This window comes from Neltuma alba, unplaced genomic scaffold (genome assembly GCF_004799145.2).
Source record: "Neltuma alba isolate B1F8T4 unplaced genomic scaffold, ASM479914v2 tig00012505_pilon, whole genome shotgun sequence".
Lineage (NCBI taxonomy): Eukaryota > Viridiplantae > Streptophyta > Magnoliopsida > Fabales > Fabaceae > Neltuma > Neltuma alba.
Window position 1 is genome coordinate 1,228,477 of NW_021636973.1, and position 21,441 is coordinate 1,249,917.

At 33.5% G+C, this 21,441-nt stretch overlaps 1 pseudogene; it reads right to left on the reverse strand.

Moving 5' to 3' along the window:
• Nucleotides 1-1,117: 1,117 nt before the first annotated feature.
• On the reverse strand, nucleotides 1,118-13,951 carry LOC114727702 (pyruvate kinase 1, cytosolic-like; annotated as a pseudogene).
• Between the last annotated feature and the right edge of the window lie 7,490 nt (nucleotides 13,952-21,441).

The window sequence follows — 21,441 nt, forward strand, 5'->3', positions numbered from 1 at the left end:
AGAAAAACGGTTTCCAGCCAGAGCCATCATTCGAAAGCACACTTTCAATGAGTAAGTCTTATCTTCGAAAACGGATTTTATTATTAAAAAAAGGGTTTCGAGCCATGAACCATGGTTTTTTGTTACTCTTCTGAATTCTCATGTACTTGATCCCAAAATATTGCGGGGGTATATCCAATACACTCCTCAAAATATTTTTTTTAAATATATTTAGTACCTTAAGGTGTTCTGTGGTAGATTCAACATACTGAAATTTTTTTTTTCACCTTGAAATTAGATGTATTAAAAAAAATACTTTAAAGTTATTGTATAAGCAAAAAAATACTTTACCTTAAGGTATAACATATATCACAAAATATTTTAAAGTACTAAATGCACCTAAAAAAATATTTCAAAACGCTGGATACATCGTCATCCAAACATTGTAGATGGGAAAATTCTAGATTCCTCTAATTATATGTATGCATGCCTGGATATTTACATCTATACGCTTTTTGCCCCCTTTTTAATTATAATTAGCATACATTTAAGTCATTAACCAGGCACAAACATGTGATCAAAATTAAATTTAAAACTAAATATTGATTAATTTTTCTCATGTCAAAATCAATTTGATAGTTAATTTAATTTAATCTTTCATGAAATAGAGGCTACACTACCTCCCTTGACAATTCTCCTTCCAGTGAAACTGCTTAAATCCATTCTTTCGGGGTTTCAATCCAAAACAAACCTATCAACATCTATCTGAATTTTATATTTGGCACTTCTCAAAGAGGGATTGAATGTTTTTGATTTCAACTGTTGAAAAGTTATGAAACTATGATCTGTTTCCTTCATGGAGCAGAGGATATCCTACCTCTCTCAACAGTTTAGATATGTATATAAAGCATAACAACTCATCGTGGGTAGAACGGTAAATATCGCTTACTTTCACCAAGCAGGAAAAGGGTTTGATTTCCTGTCGTGGCACTTGGGAAGGCATGCCGTACCCAGGCGAGGCACGTAAAACGTCCCAGGTGCTGGATTGGCAGGCACCCTACCCTTAGTTTGGGGTGACCCCAAATACCCACCTAAAATTTTATCACAAAAAAAAAAAAGGAGCATAACAAGAGATGTCTCAGGTGGTATACTCCAGTTTGCAATATTGGAAGCCCGTCGGGGGTAATACAAGCTTAATTACAAACAACTGATTCAGCAAACAGCAGTGGAATTACATTACTCATTTCAGCAAAATGGTATGACCAACGTTATGATACAAAACTTCGATGTGTACCTTTTCCTTATTATGAAACGTGGTCCTTCAATGTTACCGGTGCATGAGAAAATTCTAAAGCCCAAAAAGCTATGTAAGGAATTTTATAATCGAACCTTCAGTACGACGTAAAAGTTCTAATCTTCAAGCTCAATAATCTTCACAACTGAAGAGTCACCTACTTTCTGGCAAACAACAACTCGGTCATGGGGCTTAATGATGCCAAAGGCCTTGCCATGATCTAATGCAACCTTCAAAATTGATTCATTTGTTGCACTAGTAGACTCAGCCTGCACCAACAAGACAAGGCAAGGGTATTACATCTATTTTCAATTTTTGCATAGGTAACGATGCAGTATGAAATGATGATGATGATGATGATCCAGGAAGCATAGATATCGAAACAGACACATGAAACAAGATTAGCACAGATACAACATGACGAATTCTGAATTGTTCATGCATCATTTGAGGAGCCACATTGTCTATAACGCAGGTGTCATACTGAGCTCCTGTTTTATATATCTTACATTATGGTAAATACAAATATGTGAAACAGTGCCCGCACCAGCGAGACAAGGCAAAAAGTTAACATCTATCTGAAATTTAGGGGGCATGTGTAATTTGGGTTTAGTCTTTCTAATGGACGATTAAGGCTTTATCGGTATATTGGAAATTTCAATATCATTTTTTGGATCTCAGGATACATTATCCCAATAGAGGACTCTTGACCTGAACTATGATTATTTGGAACTTAAGCTACAATATTTAGGTTGATTATCTGATAAATACCCAAGTGAGAGAATAGAAACGCAAGAAAACAGAGTATAAGATATGTGAATCAAGAACTGTGGATTGAGATTAATGGTGAAAATCAGAAAATCTAATGTTAGAGAACTATTCAGCTAAACCAGAGGATGAACACAAAACTAGAAAGCAACCTTCAAACAAATGGAGAAGTTAGTGTCAACTAAAAATCTATCCAAATATTTCCTGCCCTACTTCCATTCCTGCAGCTCTGCTTATTACCTGTAACCCTGTTAACATGTCTGGTTCCCCAAACCCCTTGCATTAACTGCCACGCGTCTCTCATCCCCTGCCAAAACCAGTCATACAATTCTCCCCTCCTGAACCATTGGGCCCACATTCAGACATGCACTTCAAATGCGGACTAGAAGCTGGCACTCCCATAACTATCCTCGTGGAATTAGGCTTTTACCACTGAACTTCTTAAAGGAGGTTATTAAATGCACCTATTGCTGATCTCAATATCCTTATTTTAGTTCCACATCAAGCCATCCTCAAATACGAGTTAAAAAAATGATCAAATTGGTTAATTTCAGCGCTGCATCTAGTTCATAATGATGGTAGAATTACCGATTAAGAAGGAAGGCTCAAGAGAACAGGAAGGGACCACAATGGAAGAGAACAGTGAATTTGGAAGATAAGCACCAACATGTCACCTTAGCAAACCACATTATATCAAGTCCTGACTTAAGCCATCAAATGAAAATTACTTTCCATTGGAATAGATAGATGTGGGCAGTGGATGAAACCTATTTCGTTTTGTATTTGGTCAAAAAGATTTGCATTGGCAAGCAGATTAGAGAAGCAAAGAGACATCCCAGGACAATGGAATATAAGCAGATCAGTTATGACTTAAGATCCGCACGCATTCATTCTGCAACATTGTTAGTTTTGATTGCCAACTTGAATTTAGCCGAAAGCACCCATGACTGTGGAGACCCCATAACTTTGCGTCTATCAACTAAAGGAAAATTATAACTAGCAGATTATGCAGGGAAAAAAATGGTTTCATGTTTTGAAACAGTTCACCAACCAAATGGCTATAAGTCTAGGCCATCAACCACTTTTGTTAACCTCTACAGATGGTAGCTAGATGAAGTGGAAAGGACTTGCTACCTACGTAAATAAGGTTTTAGGTTCATCGCTTATCCATTATGAAAGGCATAATGACAGAGCTACCTATCATTAGGGGCCCAACAAATTTGACTTAGTCGATAATACCAGATAGCAGATAGCTGTTAGCCCCCCGTCCCCTCAAACCAAAAAAGAAATGTTTAACTGCTTGTCGAGTGACTTTTCGTAAACTGATCAATGCCCCTAAATAAAATACTAAAACAATCCATATTGTGGACAAGTGTGATCCAAGGTGCACTTCAGACATGTAAATTAAAATGATGACCTTCAGAGAAGCAAGCATCAAACCTAACATGAAATACTATTTCCCACTTTGAACACTGTCATGTTACTCAAACAGACCAAAGGTAAACCAAGTAATATTTAATAGGTCTTACTGGATGACGTGGATCCGCCAGCATTGGGAAAAGACCTCTAACAATAAGTGATTGCCTTGCCTGCCATTGGACAATAAATAAAAGGATTAGAAATAAAAACATGCTGATGGATAACATGAACAAGACACACACACACGTATATACAAAAAAAGAGAACCAATTTTTCTTCATCTTCATTATCAAGTAAGACTGCAAAGCAAATATTTCTTGACACAGCAATGAATGCTAACGCCCAAATATTTTTGTTTTATCAATATTTAACTTCAGTCATTTCTCGCTAGATGACTAAGAAATCAAAACAACTAAAAGTCAACTCCAGGGCCTCACAACGTCTTTTTAATTATAAACACTGAGAAGTTTAGCCAAATTCAAAAGCATTTCAAGTTAGAGACACTCATTTTGGATTTCTCCTTCCCCCTATTTTGGGTCCTTTGTTTTTATGGATATTACAGAAATTTCATCTTTGTTTTCAAAACACATACAGACTTCCCTTGGTATATGAAAATTTTACACAGACCTCTCCTAGTCAGCTGAGCATGTGTATGTTTCTAAAATTCTAGGGAGGTCGGTAAAATCCTTCTCCAAATCAAGTAAGTTGGTGTGATTTCCTCCCTGAACATATCATAACAATTTTTCAATGGAAGTTAAAAATGCACGAGAGCTTGATTTCAGTACCAGAAATTCAAATATGCTTGCCAATTGCCAAGAAAGACGACAACTTGTGATTAAAATGTTTATAGACTGATTATCTTGAACTTAATTATGGTAGAAGCCGAAATAATAATACTCCTTTGGTCTTAAATATAAGACCCATTTTATAGTATTTTGAACTTAATTATAGTAGAAGCCAAAATAATAATACTCCTCTCGTCCTAAATATAAAACTCATTTTGTAGTGTTTATACTACAAAATGGGCCTTATATTTAGGACTAAAGGAGTAATAAAAGTTCTTCAAGTTCACTAGAAGTAACTTCAGACTGGCTGTACTATTAGGCAAGCAAGTATCTCCAACTTCTGATAGCAACAACATCACAGATAAATATAATCATGCAGGCACCTGACAAGACTGACTTGACACACGACACTTAATCAAGCTGACATAAATTGGTGGCCATCATCAGGATTAAATTTCTTGCAACAAATCACTAGCCCCAATCTACCACAAAATTAAATTTTAATGAAACAACAAATGCATAAGTAATGTTAATGATATACCTCAAATGCACCAGTGAAAGTCCATCGGAGTTGATTTGTTTTCAGTTGAGGAATGACAACAGATATTACAGGCATGGTTGGTCTGTACTTCGCAATCAACCTACAGAACAAAAAAGAATAATGTAAGCACATGGCTGTTGATATCAACATGAACTGAACAAAAGATACCAACAGAAGAAATCAGTACTTTGAGCAGATGCACATGAATTTGCATTGGTAACCACAAAAATGGTAAATTTATGAACAAAAAGGGAAATGGAGATGGAAAGATGTTAAAAAGAAACCTTGCTGCTCTTCCAGATGAAGTGAAACAAATAATAACAGAGGCCTTGACCTTTATGGCCGCGCGAACCTGCATGTTACAGCACATATGAAGAACTTCCCAAAACTTGGTACACTCAAATCTCTTTGGGAAAGAAACTAGCATGATGATAGTAAGGAAAAAAGAACTAAAAACCAGGAAATCAAGAATACAGTCATCAGAGAAATGTACCGCAGAGGAAGTTATTGATTCCAAATGACTCATTGGCTCCCCCACATATTTGACAGTCTTCTTGAAATACAAATCCTGATTAAAAACTTTCTCCGCCTACACATAACAGTTGACTAATTTCAGTTAACGTTTTTCATCTTATGAGAAGGTGAAGGTTGTAGAGAGAAGAAAGCTAGTGTCTCGACACTTTCAGAGATACCATACATTAATAAAATACATCCATCAGCAAAAGGACCGTGAACAAAAGGCCAGGCTACGTTCAGCGTCTTAATGTACATAAGCCAGAGACACAGCATATTTGAAAATCAATGAAGACTGGACTTTATAAAAGATGTTAAAATGCATCAGAACAACGAAGAAGCCGTAATTTATAAATAATGCGCTCCTAGAATAAGTAGCAACCCATCCAATAAAAGACATACTTAAACGTTATAAATTATCCATGAAGCGAAGACTTCTCCTCTGAAGAACTCACCAAAAATATGAATGTGAGAGACTTGAGGCAGGAATGTCAGTCACAACTAGAGTATAAACCTACCTCTGCACAGATTTTTCCAACAGTAGAAATTGTCTCTACAGGGTACAATCCTCGCAGTGTCTCAGCCCCAAGAAGAATTGCATCACTTCCTGACCCATCAAGAAATGGATAACAAAGTTATACAAGAAAGGTGCATCACGTAACAACACAGATCTTGACTTGACAAGCCTCAATAGAAACATGCACATGTACAATGCCCAAAATCAGAATACATCAAAGAGTTTCACCAAATTAGAGTAGTTTGTGCCGGTCAAACATACAAAAGGAAACCTAAGGGGATACATGAAAAAGGAAGAACGCCTTTAGAGCATTGACTTGGAGAACCCTACAATTTTGGAGAAAGGAAAGTAGGCTGACCATAGAGTTTCTATAGCTATTATTGGGGACTCTGAGCATCACTTTTGGGTACTTTTACTAGTCATTAGGGCCTCAAATATCAGCAAGAGACCTTGCTGTGGCTTGCTGTCTTATTTTCAGAGATTTTATTCGTATTTTGAGAGAGCTCAGAACCAGTGCTGTGTTCCTCGTAATGCCGATCCAGTTTTGATTATCCAATATCAAAACCCCCGTGTTATTCAGTTTCATTGCTCTTGCGCTTCCTCTACTGTTTTATGGTCCGTATTCAGAGCAGCTTGCATCACACACACACACACACACATATCAAGCAGGATTCACTAAAATATAACAAACAAATAAAACAAAGAAAAACGAAAGCACATTTGAAGTCATAATAGTAAAATTCACCATCCAGGACTGCATTGGCAACATCAGTTGCTTCAGCACGAGTAGGTCTTAAATTGTCAGTCATAGTATCCACAACACGTGTAACAACAGCAGGCTTTCCAGCCACGTTGCACTTATAGATAGCAGCTTTTTGGAATAAAAACACCTGAAAAATTGTAGGAGACATATGCGAGCGTATAGTTAATAATATAATGTTAGACCGAAGAAGAAAATCTATCAATATGACATAACAGTTCATAACTAGCATGTAAAATCTCCAAAGAAGCAAGTCATGCATAAATTAGCATTTTGTGTTCAAAAGCATAGGCTGACCTTCTCAGGTGGGAGATCTACCCCCAAATTTCCACGAGAGACAATGATACCATCTGCTTCTCTCAATATCTCATCAAAATGCATCAATCCCTGTGGCAATTTACCAGGGGAATATGCAATTAAAAATCACAATCAAGCATAGTAGGCAAGCTCAAACAATTTACTTGCATTGTCTCTCATATTCTCATCATCATTCCCTACAACTAGCCTATCACAATAAGATGATAGCCTCATCAAAAAGTGAGCCATGTAGGAAATTCTCTGCTTATTTTTGTAACCAGAGTGTATAGTTGCAACTTGCATGGATTTTGGAATTCACCTCAATATTCTCGATCTTTGCAAAAATTTGTGCCTGTTTCAGGTCACCAAGTTTGGAGAGAAATTCACGGGCCTGCAAAATTGAAAATACAGATATATCCAATACCTTGATTAAAAAATAAGTTGAAAAACAATTTACGTAGTCAAAGTTGTTTTCCAGCTAAGGAAGATCACAAACTCAAAATTAAAACTGTAAGCACGAGTGCTGGGAGGAAATCATTCAATATCATATGTCAGGAAAATGGAGAAAAGCTATCTGGAATAGCTCTTACATGACGAATATCTTCAGCATGCCGAGTGTATGACAGTGAAAGGAAGTCTATGTTGTTCTGAAGACCCCATGTGCTTATAACCTGAGTTGATGAATTATATGTCCAAAATAATAATTAGATTCGGTGAGCTACAAGAAAGTAACAAACAGGTACTTTACATGCATGAAACTAACAGGGGTAGGATGAATCAACCGTAATCTTGTAATTTCGGCAAGCGAGAATATACTCATCTTTAGTCTATACACATACATTAAAGCTTTACAATTGCAAAACATTTTTTATTGAAAGTTCCTTTTTTTTTTTTCTATTAATCAATCTAAAAGAACAGACCTATTAGTTCCACAACCAATTTTGATCCAATCTCAACCCAAATTCCCACCATAAGAAAGAAATCATAAAAAATTTGACCATTCTTTCTCAAGAAGTAAAAGTAGAAAACAAACACAACCCCGTTCAATAACAAGGTTCTGATGCGTAACCATGTATTTACCTCCTTGTCCTTATCAGTAAGTGTAGGAAGGTCAATACGAATCTGAGAGACATGTAAAGTATACAACGTCCCAGCCAGTGTAGCGGAATTTTTTATGAGACAAGTGACATCATCACCATGCACCTCAGTGACCTACATTGTAAATGCAAAACTGTGACCACAAAAATACAGAAGAACTCTGACATTGAGAATCAGCAAAGTTGTCTCTTTTTCGAATATTGCTGACATGGAAGGTCTAACTTCACATAAACAGGTGAGTCATAACTCAATTAGCTCACACAGCATAAAAGACTTACTTTCAAATCAAATTTACAGATAAAGAGGGAAAAGAAATCAGGAGAAATAAGAATGAGAAAGAATGAACATAGTATAGAAAAACGTGAAACAAAAGGCAAGGCTTAATTGCCAAATCTACCAATGATATTTCAAGCAAAACCATAATCCAAAGAATTAAATATGTTCTACATGCAATCCTAGAGAAACATTGATCCAACCAGAACTAAAATACTAATAACTACATCCGTTAAAGATAAGAAACCATTCAGATACAAACAAGATAAAATAAAATAAAAGGATAAAAAAGAAAAGCCACCATGAAGCGATAAAAAACTATCATCACATAAGATCATAAAACTCTAAAAATATTTTTTTATCCCACTGATGCCCCGAGACCTCAATACTAGTAATAATCAAATAAAACTTAAAATTCTGAATACACACAGAGGAAGAAGAAAAATCTCACTTCCATCACAGGCATTAATGAAATTTGCCATCAGTAATATAATTTGTCCTATTTTCTTCATCAATTTTTATAAACTACCATCTTCATTGATATGCTGTATTGAATGTATTGTACATTAGTGGATTGCACACGCACATGCACAATTCATTGGGTCAAACTGTTAGAACGGTAGATTTCAAGGATGCAAAAACCAATTTGGTGTCATTGAATCATTGAAAGTCTATAAGGTCTTTGAATTTAAATATCAGAGGAAAATATGTAAAGACCATGATTGCATTTTTTCCCCCCTTAATATTTTTGGCGTCGGTGAATTTAATGAGTGGTTACAGATCACACACATGAAATATATGCCCACATCAAATATTCAGACATTGATATGGGCTATATATAATCACATCCTTTCTTCAGGCTTTCATAACTCGTATAGTTAAGTAGCCAGAACAGTACTCAAAACAATGAGTGAAATATGATTAGCACAAATATCTGCACAAAGCATGAAAAATTCCAGGCATCAAACATTGCGTTACCTCAAGCCATACAGATGTTGTTTCACTTCCTGTAAAGAGGTACTGACCAATAAAAATAGTGTCACCCGGTTTCACTGCCTGCAGGAGTATGGACACCTCAGTTATGAGAAAACCATGATGTATAGAATTTAAGGACAAAACACAAATAACCAAGGTTATCAAATTGGGATACAAATTGTGAATCAGAAAGCTTATTTTTCGAATCTTGAATTGAAACTTATTATGAATCGTAGGATTCATGAACAATTATTAAAGATGACATATAGGTAATTTTATAGAAGAGAACATCAAAAGTTTGTAGATATTAGGTTCTATACACCTCACAAAAAATTTAAAGAAAAAAAAGCCAATATATATCAAATTTCAATGACAAATAGTCCCCAAAATCAATTAGGGAATAAAAAGTTAGGGTTTTGATTGATATTTGATAAGCTGAAAGTGATAAGTGCATTAGGAAGTATTTATAGGACAGATTGCCTCCTATAAATAACCAAAAAAAAAATCAGAAAAAATAAACATCGAAAAGGTTTTTTAACGTGTTGGGTCAAATCCAGCACAACTCAACATTGCTTGAATCGCATGATTTTAGTGTGAATCACACAATTCTAGTGTGAATCGCACGATTTAGGCCACAAAAAGATACAGTGAGAGATTTGTATCTTTTATTGTCTATTTTGTCTCGAATCACACGATTCGAATCGCGAATCGTGGGATTCTAACTACAATGCAAATAACACAAATAAAATTGGACCAACAGGAATACAACCCTAAGGGCTTGTTTGGTATGAAGCAGAGGTAGGAATTGCTATTGGGATCGGAAAAGTCTACCAAAATAGTGTTTGGTAGGAGGAATTGCTTGTTATTTGGGATTGGGCAAACCCATATAGGTGAGATTAGAGAATACTATAGGGGGATTTTTTTAGACCAAAGTTCCTTCTCTTCCATCCAAATAACAAGGGCTTTCTTAATAACAAGGCTGTTATAGTAATTTTACAATTTATACTTAATTTAAAAATAAAATTAATGTAGTCATTCCCTCCAAATATTACTCCAAACCAAACATAATTTTAAAGCTCAATCCCACTCCCACTCCCACTCCCACTTTCACACCCAATCCCATTCCCACTCCCAACCATCAAAATTGAGACCCAAGTACCAAACAGGGCCAAAATGTACTACATGAATGTGAGGGAATGCGCCCTTATGATCATCCTGGTCAGGATTTAGTTTGGACAAAGCTCAAAGACTCCTTGACCATACTATCAAATGAAATAAAATTATAAATATAAATCTAAATCTAATAAAATTGTAATACAAGCTCTGATGATGACTTTAGAGAGTTATGAAGAACAAGAGGTATAAATACAAGAAAATAAGGCAATAAAAATTCCCTTGACTTATATTTTTGGCTGCCAACATGTACCTAGCTGGTTTAAACTGATGAACTGAAAGTAATTACCTCCTCAACCTACAACGCAGTTCTATTTTCTTAACACCTCTTGTTAGGATAACTCTATTATTAATGTGCGGATTCCTAAATTCTTAATAGTTCTTAAGATGGTGTAAGCAAGCCAATCAACAAAAGGGAAAAAATAGTCAGCATAATCAGTAAGTAACGAAAAGTCACCATGAAAATCAAGCAAATTAGAACTATTTCAGAAGACAATTACCATGAGGTGACCATGATTAAAAGTAGGCAGATATCAACAAATAAATCATCAGAAATTTTTACAAAAAATGAATATGATTTGCATGTAAAAGCTATGTTGACCTTTGATAGCCCATTGAAATTAACTGGTAAGAGATTTGATGTCGCTTCTTTGTTTTGATCCGGGTTAACACAACCAAAGTCTCTGCTTGAAGGGAAACAGGGCGTTCAGTTTTATTCACTAGCAGTTCTGGACCCACAGTATCAAGCATAACCTGTAGTTGAACCAAAATTTGTATAACTGTCAGAAGGTATTTGCATTTATGGAATGTGCGTCTAATAGTAGATGCTGAGATACCATAATGATCACTGATTTGTTCAATATATCATGTGTGATTAAGTTTACATTTATAAGGAGTCAGAGGTGCTGCGTATCTTAACTTCCTTTCTCATACTCGATATGATGGAATAAGCCAGTCACTTTACTAATGTTCAATTACATTAGGAAAATTTGAGGAAAGGGCATAGATATTTGGCATTTTTAAAATGACATTTATGCCATCATTCCTTTCCTTTAAAATCATTGGATCTATGCGAAGCAATAGAGCTGGGACAACTGACAAAAGTAAGATAAAAGGATAGATTAATACACGACTAGACTGAGAAAAAATGTGGTTATCAAATTATACATTTAAGCACAAAATATTACCGTCATGCAATTTTACTTACAACAGACCTTAAACTTTTTCACACTAAAAGTGCTTCAAATAAGCTTCAAACCACAGCTAAGAGTAAAACTTACCGTGCAAGTGTGTGCCTTGTTAAAATACAATGCCTTGTTTATTAACTTCATGCCACCACTACTTCCAGCTTTGTGAATATACTTTATTTTTAAGATATTATGGGCCCTACATAAAATCGTAGTTTTCATATTTTGCTTTTACATGCCCTAGGGTGTTTCTAAGAGAAGTTCGGTTTTGACAGCTTTTGATATAAAGGATAAGATAAGGATCATAGAAAGCCAGCACCAAAGGCTTAAGAAATGAAACGATTTCTGTTTATTACAGTAGCGTGATTAAGGATAAATAATGTTGGATTTGCAATTAGTATAAGAATAAGCAGTCTCATCTATCACAATATTATTCTCATTTATGAAAACATTTAGAACTATTAAAATTCATTTGCGAGTATAGATAGGAAAAAATGCAGATTGAAGCAGGAAAGGATAAAAGTTCAGACCGAGCATCCGTGTCCAATAGCAAATAGTAGTATAGTACATTAAAAGACAATTAGCATTTAAACAAGAAATAAGATTAATACTTATTTAAGATAAAAGAGGGTAAAATGAAGTCCATCACGTGTAGGAAAATCCAAAATCTTCAATATCGCGGTTTGCTGGAAGCCCTTTATGCTTTCAATATTTAATATTATGACTATTCAAAGATATTGGCCTCTGACAATATTTTTTAATAAAATAAACATTAAGGAAGATACTTGAAAGAGATTATAAACTACAGATAAAATAAAAAATATCTCATATGAATGAATGCAAGTTTATGCATTTTGACAGATACTAGCAGCCAAAAGCAACATAATAAACATGCAAATTATGGCATGTTTTTTCTGTTCACAAATTATCGCATTTTACCGCACAGAGTTTCTTGGTACTCTTGATAGCAGCCTTTAAATTTTCCAATGTCTCTTGGTGGTACTCCCGATCACCCCAGGAGAAATCAAACCTTGCCACTAGCATACGTAAGAAACAAGAATAAGATGATAAAAAGATGACTGAGACACTGACTGTAGACAATATAACGCCACTATGAACAATCAAAAGAATGGCAGCAATATACAAACGGTTAAGTCATGATTTGAAATTCCATTTAAAAAGCGTAAGACACTTCAGAAGACAATCGCTTCCTGGAATATTTTCTCTTCAATTAATTCTAACTGACTGAGCTGCTTTATGAAAATACAGCAATACTAAAAATTCCCAAACTCATTGTCGTTGGCTAAAAGAGAAGAGATAGTGTCATCAGAGGGACAAGAAACAGCTACTATCTATTTTTCAAATCAAGATGATCGACAATCAAAGTTTCCAATGGGAGAATACCAGACATTCCAGCATCAAGGCAGCGGGCAATTGTATCAACTGATCGTGACTTCTGACCAAGAGTTCCAACAATTTTTGTCATAGCTGGAAAGAAACTCTGCAGTTCGAAGCAGTTTGATCAAAATCAAAATTAGCAAAAACTGAAATTTTCGATTAACAAGTGCCAATATCCACTAGGAAGTTAGCATATATAACAAATAGTTTTTCTATAGCCTGAAACTCTCTGTCCAATATCCAATGTACCCAAATACTAATTCTTTTGCTGCACCAAAAGCAACGTGGGGGAAAATGAATGAGCATTTCCAACCTGGAATGTGTAACTAGAACATTTGCGATCACATTGTAACTCAATCCCAATCAACTAGAATACAAACAGGACAGAGAACACTAATCCTCTACAGTCTTTGCCATCTAAATTTCTCAGATACAAAAAGCAATCTAGTATCCGAGGCTACACCCTCATCGCAACAGTGTGATCACTGCTAGTAACAAAACTGTTTACCAAATCATGATCACTCCTGAGGATCCACATCGCTTAAGACTTCGCAGGGAGGATCAGTACAGTGGAAACTACTTTTTCCACAAAAATAAGACAGCAAAATTGAAAAAGCAACTAGACTGATTGAAAAAGAGGAGAAAAATTCTTGCTCACAGGCTTGGATGGCTCGAGGACGGATGACATCCTAATAGGTTCCTCAAGAAGCAAAGGACTAGAATGCATTTTCGATGATCAACACCAACACGGAGGAGGTCAAAATCGTCGGAGAAGGAACAAAGACACAGCACTAATCACCGACAGAGCAGAGAAAGCCGGAAAGCCAAAGATCAGCGATTGAAATCGCGTATGGACAAAGGGACAAAGTGTGCGATGAACGAATGAGAAAGAAGAGAATAGTGTCCAGAGCAAAGTGTGTAGTTCAGAGTTGATATAGAATAATCAATGTCATGGATCGTGAATGTGCATATATATATATATATATATAATGTGCACATGAGGTGCCGCTATTGCTGCCTGCAGAGAGAGAGCGTGATAGCGTCACAGTGGGGCCCACAACCATGGCTCCAATCTCTGGAACGAAAGCCGCGCGTGGAATATTCCACGGGTCGGAGTCACGGACACAGACAATCCGGAGGCGGGGAAGGTGGTGCTAAGAGAGGTCTATTACTACCGGCGGGTCAACGATCCGGCTAGCTTTCTTCAGTTCCTGTTACTTTCGTACCTCGATGGGACGATATGATTTAAAATTATGTGTGGGCCATGCACACACGACGCGCCCTAATGTTATATTTACATTTTACTTTGGGTTAAGGTGCGCCCATCATTCCGAACTATTTATCCAAGTGCGTTCAGTGACCTAAAGTAATTTTGGATGCATCCAGTATCCTAAACTAATTAAAATGGTGCGTTCATATCCCAGACTAACTGAAATGTTATGTTTAACTGTTACTTTCCTGACTCAATTTGAAGTTGACTCCAGATATTCTACATGGTAGACACATGGGCACCGATGTGTATTATTCTTACTCAAAAGTCAATTTATTTAGAAGAAGAGGAAGGAAATAAATTCAATTTTGAGTAAGAATAATACATATCAACTGTCCATATGTCTACCATTTAGAATATCTGGGGTCAAGTTTAAGCTGAGTCAGGAAAGTAACAGTTAAACATAATATTTCTGTTGGCTTGGGATATGGACGCACCATTTTAATTATTTTAGGATACTGGATGCACCCAAAATTACTTTAGGCCACTGGACGCACCTGGGTAAATAGTTCAGGGTGTTGGGCGCACCTTAGCCCTTTTTACTTTGATTATTATAAGTTTTAAATAATTAATTCATGAATAGATTAATTAAAAATAAATAATTTTTAAATATATTTTTATTTTTAAATATATTTTTATAATAAATGAGAAAAATGATAAAAGAGAATGCATAGAAAACTATGATAAGAAAAAAATAGTTAAGGACAATACTGAAAAAAAATATATATTAAATATTAAGACAAACCTAAATTGAAATTTATAAAATAGAACACATTCTTTTCTAAATTTAAAACTTATAAATAGAACCAAAAGGAGTATATTCATTTATCTAAATATTTTTTTGTGCTTCTAATACTTTTAAATTTTATTTATAATACATCTAGTATCACAACCAATAAATAAAATTAGAATATTAAATAAAATTAAAAAATAATATTAAATAATACCAAATGTATTAGAAAAATAATATTAGAGTGGTCCATCACAATATTGGGAAATAATATGATGGTGATGATACTACTTTATTTTATACTACGTTATATTAAATATCTTATAAATTTAAATGTAAATTCACAATTTATATATCCACATTAACTATTTAAAAAATTAATTAATTTCAAAATTTACGACTTTTTGATGCCAACATTGTAATTTTGAATTGAAATTTGTTAATATTTTATAGCAGACCGAGATAATTATTGATTTAGTAATGCCTAGCTAAATAAATTATATAAAATCACACCTTTTTTTTTTTTACATTATTTACATAAATTTTAACATTAAAATTTTTAGTCAAACCATCTATATCAAAAAGTCAGCCGTCAGATACTAACTCAGGTCAAGAAGCCAACGACGTCTTTTCAACAAATGTTTTTTTGACCATGTTTTCAACAAATATTTGAAGCAAGGGTAAAATTAAGTGTATTATTCATAACTAATAGATGGTATATTTTTATAATTTTTTCTCACACACACATATATATACACAACACACCAACTCTGCTTATAGATTAAAAAAATCCTCCCTCCAACTTACACTTTTTATAAATAAAGGTTTTGTTGAGAAAATATATTACATATTTTTACATATTTATTATCTTTAATCAATTTTAACTAACTCTTTTTATTTAGGTAATTCAGTTGTTTAAAACTTATTTAAAAAGACAAGAGGGAAGAGGGAGTAGTATATATAACTATATATATACTTCTTCAATTCTTAATATAAGACCTATTTAACTAATTTAATTAGATTAAGAAAGTTAAGTAAGTTAGTTAATTATAAAAAATATGACATGTTTTTTCCTAAAACACCGTAAACATCTTTGTTAATATCCTTTCTCCATTTCTATTTAATTATAGTTGATGGAGTATGTATAAGAGTAATTTAGAAAAAACTGATAAATATGATAAATATGTTTTATATTTAAGATCAAAATCAACTCAATAATTAGGTCCTATATTAAGGACCGGGGAGTATATCAACAATTCTTACATTAAATTGCTTATATTTATTATGTTAAATTTTTCAATCATGAATGACCATACGTCTAATTTTTAAAATATTAGTATTTAATAGTATTTAATTATAAATCCAAATGAAACAAAAAAGGATACGTGACTGTATGTGATTAGAAAATTTGATATAATAAATATTACTTCCTCAATTCTAATTATAAGATCTCATTTATAATCTACGAAGGGAATCGAGCTAATATAAGAAGCTGGAGCTAACTTTTTTCTGTCTGTGTATGTGTACACACATATATATGGATCTGTGAACAAAGTAATAATGATGATTTTGAAAGTACTATCATTTCTGTCTCTGTTTCCAAATGGGCAAGTCCCAAGAATTGAGATTCCGTAGAAGAAAACAACGGCTGCAGAAAAGGCAAAGCACAAACCAGGGAGCAGCTACTGTGAAAAACCAAGAGGAACTCCTTGTTTTGGGAGGGAGTCCGCGGTATTGGTCTAAATCAGGGACAAGTTTAATTATGCATCAAGCCTTTGATTTGCTAAAAAGTTTAGATTACGCATATCAGCTTTGAAATAATAATAATAATATAAATAAATTGAGGTATTTCCTAATAAACCTTTGGTTGTTTTTTCCGTGAAAGTAAGGAAAATCACATAGTGGAAACCGGGAACAGTTGGGTTTGTTTGGATCTGTTTATATCAAGTATTTACAAATACATTCATGTAAATCAAGACAAAATTAATATCACCTATTTATTTCGTATTTAGTAAATAACAATTAAAAAGTTGATTTTAAGAAATCTTATTATCATTCCAAACAAGTACATAATCCAAACCTCTGGGCTCATATATTGAAGCTGCCATGGGATCATTTCCACATTATTAGTACATGAACATAAGATAGTTTTACTAGCTGAAGATATAGAATGCAAGAGGATAAGTGCATAATGGTCCTAACCCTTGTAGGGCATCACGCAAAGTCAGAATTTATAGCTGCAAGGGCATGGTGCATTGGTTAACTTAACACCCACAGTATTTTTTTTCAACAAAACATCGTATATATTTTGTATCAATTTCTTGATTAATATGTTTGCCAACCAATTAAGGATTTAACGGTCATTGCATTTTGGCATTATTTTGAGATATTTATATGTAATTTTACATTTAAGAAAAGTTTACAGTATTAGTTTCACATGGAAGAATATTTCATGAGTAAATTTACACATTAACACAATATTTAACCCAATTAAATATTGTGTTAATGTGTAAATTTACTCCTAGAAGTTTTACTTAAGAGCACTTGGCAACTGAAAGTTTTTTTAAGTTCAATGTTGTTCTAAAAGTTTAAAATTATATTAATTTTGCCTCCTATTGTTAAAAATGTTAATGGTCAATGTCACTATTTTAATAGTCATTCTCAGTTTTTTAATGCAAATAAAAAAATTGTTACGATTTTAAATTTTTAGAATAAGTTTGAATCAAAAACAAACAAACTTTCGGGTAAAAACTTTCAAGACAAATATGCAGTTTAACTCTTAAATATTAAAAATAAAAAAAATAAAACCCTCAATGAGACAGAATTTGAATATGTTCTGTTCGGGAATCTTCTCTTATTTATGAGTCGATGTCCTAATTGGACGGCAAAGTAACCCATGATTTTTTTTTCCTTTTTATTTTTTGTCTTTTTTCCTTGGGTTCTGGTTTTCACATTATTTAAATCATGTGGAACAATCCTGTTATAGTAAATTACAAGGAATATTCTCTACAAAGATGCAAGCAGCTGGACTGGCTAGAGCTGAAACATTTACTAAGATGTCTCAATGTAAATTCTTATTCTTAACCAATAAAGTGTTGCAATATATAACTGCTTTATTGCAATAGGAGTGGCCAAATTCCGAACCAACTGCTTTTTAATATTGAGCCTCGTTTGTTTTGTTTCTGTTTCTTCAAAAATTTGCATAGTATACTTGCTAAATTTGTCACTTAGTTATTGGAGATTGTATAATTTATGTTTAGAACGGTAGAAAGTTGTATGTAAATGTGAAGGTTCAAGGGTCATTCATTGCAGGGAAGAATTCTATATGGAGGTTAACTTTTGTGTCAAATCTTGATTCATAATGAAGTCTCGAGTTAAATTATGCATTCATGTGAAGACTAATATTTTAAAAGCTGAATCAGATAGTAATAGGGAAATGCTAACGAGTCTTACTTTTCGTGGTCTAGCTAATTAGATTAACGATGTAACTGTTAACATAATAATTAAATAAAAAATTAATGAAAGTAATTATATGCATATATATATATATATAATAAATAACTCCATGATAAGTCTATTGCTATCATAATAACATTATAATATATGAAATTTTCAATATCCTATGGGTCTAAAAATATATTGGGCTCTTTGACAGGAATTTTTATTTTTGTAGGTTTTTAAAATTATTTTGACATTTTTCTGTTATACTCAAAACTTGTTCAATTTTTTAAAAACATTTCTAGTAACGGGTGTTGGATCTAGTGAAAGGGACTAATCCCTCACAAAGTAGTTGATCAAAGTTCGAATTCTCATTGGGAGAGTTGCTTATATTTAGTACTTGACAATGTCTCGAACAGGATTACCTCTAATAGAAAAATATTTATGCATAACGAAAAAAGAAAACATTTCTAATTCTAATTCTGTTTCTATTTATGGGTTTTAGTTTAATGATGACTTAACTCTGATTTAACCCGAGCTATTAGAAAATCTAATTAACATTATGACCGATTGGACCGTAGTGACCAGTCCATTTTATTAGTCATTGATGAGAATAATGAAAGTAAGCAAATAGTAGTTAAAGGGAGTAGTTCAACTAATAACAGATTTACTTCTTAAAATAGATTTAACTTGCTTATCAATTAAGTAATTGAAGTTGACCATAAAGAGAGAAAAAGAGATCGAAGTGTGGGAGTCACACATCGGTGTCAGGTTGACATGCTTAGTGAGGGTTTCATATTTATTCACTTTCTTTTTTCTTTTTCTTGAAATACACTTTCTTTTTTCATATCTTCAGTTATTGGAGGGTTAATCTTTCGTTCTTACAAAAAGTTATTCTGAGGATCATAAAACAATGCTTAGAACTAGGAAGAGGTATCATCAAACCGCAATGTGCGCAATCCTAATCTACAGGGCATAATTGACCACTCAGGCCTCATGTTATATTTGGATGGGAGAAAATTGGAAGAAAATAGAAGAAGGGAATACTAGGAAGGAAAACTTTTAAAAATAGTTTTAAAAAAAAAAGTTTACTCCTCTGGCCCTAAAATGTAAGAAATTGGTCTTACATCTAGAACTTGTAGAGTACTATTTTTGAAAATTTCTCTCGCATATTATTGTTTTCTTTCTAAATTGTTTCCCTATCCAAACATAAGGTAGCCTTTAAAAAGTTGGATTGGGTAAGCCATCTTTATTTAGCCAGTAAAAAACTGAATAACTATCTTTATTTATCAAGGGCTACATGCTGGGCCTTATGGGCTTAAAAAGTAATCCTACAAAGTAAAGGGAAAATGACCAAAAAATTACTGCTAATATTTTTATTCATTGGCAATGGATTTTTATCAATTTGAAGTGCCATTCATAGCAAAACCAAAATCTTTAGCAATATTATTTTAACAATTTAACATTGAGTTTTTAAGAAAATTGAGTATCATCCACTTGGGAAAAATTATGCAAGAGCAAATATTATATAACATCCAAAGATAATATATTAAATTGTTTGTAGTTTGGTCTTAAAGTGTACTATCTTGTTAGTCTCTATTTTCTACTCTGTTCTGATAATTCAGAAACAAGTAATAACTTTCATCACCTGATCAGCAAATTTGGTTATCTGAGTAGTAAATAGTTGTGATTGGTTTTGTGGTGAAATAACAACACTTAGGATGTGAATGACTATATTTATATTGGCAATGACAACTTTTTTATAAGGCAAAGAAAGTTGACCTGTTATTACAATTAAATTTATTTGTTAATAGAATTGACCAAATTTAGTTATTCATTGTGTACCATAATTGTTAAATCCTCCTTTTTGCATCTTGTTTTCATTAGCAAGCATCCTATCTATTTGTTGTAATCATATGCTTGTTCTAGAAGAAGAGCCAAGTGAAGAAGTAAGGAATGGGTGCATGTTGTCTAAAAAAAAAATTTCTTAAGGCAGGGAGGAAGTTCAAGAATATGTCAGAACAAGTTATAGAGGCATCAAAAGCATGAAAGTAGCTGACACTAGTGGAGCAGAAGAAATATAATGATAAGGTTTAGCAATCAAGAAAGGAAGGGATGGAGAAGAAGAGAAAGAAAAAAGTTGCTTTTAACACTCGTTGCTCAGTTCGACAATATAAGTCATTAACTCCTACTTCTCAAATAACCGTGAGTGACGAGCTAACAAGAGTCAAGAGTTATACCGTGAAAGGATTTCACTAATTTGATTAGGCCACGTACATTGGCAAGAACATGTGGAAAGAGATGGGAAATTATGTGAAAGTGTATATAAAAGCAAAGAAAGATGAAGATGAAGATGAAGATGAAGATGAAGATAAAGATGAAGAAAGTTGCAATGTGGGAGGACGCATCTACCTCCTGTTAGTATGTATTTCTTACCTATACTTTTTATTGTTTTCTTTAATTGAGGAATTAGAAAGTTAATTATTTGCTGTTGCAGTTATATTTTGCTGAGCGCTTCCCACTGTCGAAAGCTGTTAAACGAGGGTCAATAAATGCTATTCAATTCTGGACTAATCAGAGGATAAGGAAAATGACAAAGAAAAAGAGGGAAAGCTTTAGGGTTTTATTGCATAAGGGGAAGAGAACTACAGATAGAAATGAGAAAGATAAAAGAAAACGTAAAAGTGGCTGATTTATACCCAGTGTATGTTTTCTTAGTAATTTTCATCTGCATTAACAAATAATGTCATGAAAAAAGTGTTTAATCCAAGGTACAAAAAACTGGACCAGACACTCAACCGGTTGAAGTAGTGGTTTAAGGGTTAATGGGTCAGATCGGGATCAACTTGGGGTCAGACCGATTATATTTAAATAATACAATTTAAATGATAATAACAAAATAATGTAAAAAATACAATAATAACTAAATTGTAACAATAATAAAATACAATAATTTTGAGAATATTTATATTTGCCTTACTAGAATCATTAAAGTATTATATTTGATATAAAAAATTTTGATACGA